We start from the raw sequence: 3522 nt of genomic DNA, 5'->3' as shown, positions 1-3522 counted from the left end.
TATCTTAAAATACAAGAACTTTTCGTGGTTCTTGTCAATTTTTGTTGGTTTTGATCGAATGAACTTATTTCAGTCACCTGGATCTTTCTTCTTCAAAGCAAAAAGATTTTATCTTCAAATACAAGAACTTTTCGTGGTTTTGTTGGTTTTCAGCAAATGAACATATTTCAGCGAGCTAGAAGTTTTTTCTTTAATAGCGACAGATTTTATCCTAAAATACAAGAACTTTTCGTGGTTCTTGTCAATTTTTGTTGGTTTTAATCTGATGAACTTATTTCAGTCAGCTAGATCTTTCTTCTTCAAAGCAAAAAGATTTTATCTTCAAATACAAGAACTTTTCGTGGTTTTGTTGATTTTCAGCAAATGAACATATTTCAGCGAGCGAGAAGTTTTTTCTTTAATAGCGTCAGATTTTATCTTAAAATACAAGAACTTTTCGTGGTTCTTGTCAATTTTTGTTGGTGTTGATCGAATGAACTTATTTCAGTCAGCTGGAACTTTCTTCTTCAAAGCAAAAAGATTTTATCTTCAAATACAAGAACTTTTCGTGGTTTTGTTGATTTTCAGCAAATGAACATATTTCAGCGAGCTAGAAGTTTTTTCTTCAATCGCGCAAGATTTTATCTTAAAATACAAGAACTTTTCGTGGTTCTTGTCAATTTTTGTTGGTTTTGATCGAATGAACTTATTTCAGTCACCTGGATCTTTCTTCTTCAAAGCAAAAAGATTTTATCTTCAAATACAAGAACTTTTCGTGGTTTTGTTGGTTTTCAGCAAATGAACATATTTCAGCGAGCAAGAAGTTTTTTCTTTAATAGCCTCAGATTTTATCTTAAAATACAAGAACTTTTCGTGGTTCTTGTCAATTATTGTTGGTTTTCATCTAATGAACTTATTTCAGTCACCTCGATCTTTCTCCTTCAAAGCAAAAAGATTTTATCTTCAAATACAAGAACTTTTCGTGGTTTTGTTGATTTTCAGCAAATGAACATATTTCAGCGAGCAAGAAGTTTTTTCTTTAATAGCGTCAGATTTTATCTTAAAATACAAGAACTTTTCGTGGTTCTTGTCAATTTTTGTTGGTTTTCATCCAATGAACTTATTTCAGTCAGCTGGATCTTATTTCTTCAAAGCAAAAAGATTTTATCTTCAAATACAAGAACCTTTCGTGGTTTTGTTGGTTTTCAGCAAATGAACATATTTCAGCGAGCTGGAAGTTTTTTCTTTAATAGCGTCAGATTTTATCTTAAAACACAAGAACTTTTCGTGGTTCTTGTCAATTTTTGTTGGTTTTCATCCAATGAACATATTTCAGTCAGCTGGATCTTTCTTCTTCAAAGCAAAAAGATTTTATCTTCAAATACAAGAACCTTTCGTGGTTTTGTTGATTTTCAGCAAAAAAACATATTTCAGCGAGCGAGAAGTTTTTTCTTTAATAGCGTCAGATTTTATCTTAAAATACAAGAACTTTTCGTGGTTCTTGTCAATTTTTGTTGGTTTTGATCGAATGAACTTATTTCAGTCAGCTAGATCTTTCTTCTTCAAAGCAAAAAGATTTTATCTTCAAATACAAGAACTTTTCGTGGTTTTGTTGATTTTCAGCAAAGGAACATATTTCAGCGAGCGAGAAGTTTTTTCTTTAATAGCCTCAGATTTTATCTTAAAATACAAGAACTTTTCGTGGTTCTTGTCAATTTTTGTTGGTTTTGATCGAATGAACTTATTTCAGTCAGCTAGATCTTTCTTCTTCAAAGCAAAAAGATTTTATCTTCAAATACAAGAACTTTTCGTGGTTTTGTTGATTTTCAGCAAAGGAACATATTTCAGCGAGCAAGAAGTTTTTTCTTTAATAGCCTCAGATTTTATCTTAAAATACAAGAACTTTTCGTGGTTCTTGTCAATTATTGTTGGTTTTCATCTAATGAACTTATTTCAGTCACCTCGATCTTTCCTCTTCAAAGCAAAAAGATTTTATCTTCAAATACAAGAACTTTTCGTGGTTTTGTTGATTTTCAGCAAATGAACATATTTCAGCAAGCGAGAAGTTTTTTCTTTAATAGCGTCAGATTTTATCTTAAAATACAAGAACTTTTCGTGGTTCTTATCAATTTTTGTTGGTTTTCATCCAATCAACTTATTTCAGTCAGCGAGATCTTTCTTCTTCAAAGCAAAAAGATTTTATCTTCAAATACAAGAACTTTTCGTGGTTTTGTTGGTTTTCAGCAAATGAACATATTTCAGCGAGCTAGAAGTTTTTTCTTTAATAGCGTCAGATTTTATCTTAAAATACAAGAACTTTTCGTGGTTCTTATCAATTTTTGTTGGTTTTCATCCAATCAACTTATTTCAGTCAGCGAGATCTTTCTTCTTCAAAGCAAAAAGATTTTATCTTCAAATACAAGAACTTTTCGTGGTTTTGTTGATTTTCAGCAAATGAACATATTTCAGCGAGCGAGAAGTTTTTTCTTTAATAGCGTCAGATTTTATCTTAAAATACAAGAACTTTTCGTGGTTCTTGTCAATTTTTGTTGGTGTTGATCGAATGAACTTATTTCAGTCAGCTGGAACTTTCTTCTTCAAAGCAAAAAGATTTTATCTTCAAATACAAGAACTTTTCGTGGTTTTGTTGATTTTCAGCAAATGAACATATTTCAGCGAGCTAGAAGTTTTTTCTTCAATCGCGCAAGATTTTATCTTAAAATACAAGAACTTTTCGTGGTTCTTGTCAATTTTTGTTGGTTTTGATCGAATGAACTTATTTCAGTCACCTGGATCTTTCTTCTTCAAAGCAAAAAGATTTTATCTTCAAATACAAGAACTTTTCGTGGTTTTGTTGGTTTTCAGCAAATGAACATATTTCAGCGAGCAAGAAGTTTTTTCTTTAATAGCCTCAGATTTTATCTTAAAATACAAGAACTTTTCGTGGTTCTTGTCAATTATTGTTGGTTTTCATCTAATGAACTTATTTCAGTCACCTCGATCTTTCTCCTTCAAAGCAAAAAGATTTTATCTTCAAATACAAGAACTTTTCGTGGTTTTGTTGATTTTCAGCAAATGAACATATTTCAGCGAGCAAGAAGTTTTTTCTTTAATAGCGTCAGATTTTATCTTAAAATACAAGAACTTTTCGTGGTTCTTGTCAATTTTTGTTGGTTTTCATCCAATGAACTTATTTCAGTCAGCTGGATCTTTCTTCTTCAAAGCAAAAAGATTTTATCTTCAAATACAAGAACCTTTCGTGGTTTTGTTGGTTTTCAGCAAATGAACATATTTCAGCGAGCTAGAAGTTTTTTCTTTAATAGCGTCAGATTTTATCTTAAAACACAAGAACTTTTCGTGGTTCTTGTCAATTTTTGTTGGTTTTCATCCAATGAACATATTTCAGTCAGCTGGATCTTTCTTCTTCAAAGCAAAAAGATTTTATCTTCAAATACAAGAACCTTTCGTGGTTTTGTTGATTTTCAGCAAATGAACATATTTCAGCGAGCGAGAAGTTTTTTCTTTAATAGCGTCAGATTTTAT

This window comes from Heptranchias perlo, unplaced genomic scaffold (assembly GCF_035084215.1).
Source record: "Heptranchias perlo isolate sHepPer1 unplaced genomic scaffold, sHepPer1.hap1 HAP1_SCAFFOLD_139, whole genome shotgun sequence".
Classification (NCBI taxonomy): Eukaryota; Metazoa; Chordata; class Chondrichthyes; order Hexanchiformes; family Hexanchidae; genus Heptranchias; species Heptranchias perlo.
The sequence above is the reverse complement of the archived record's forward strand: the minus strand, read 5'-3'. Positions refer to the sequence as shown.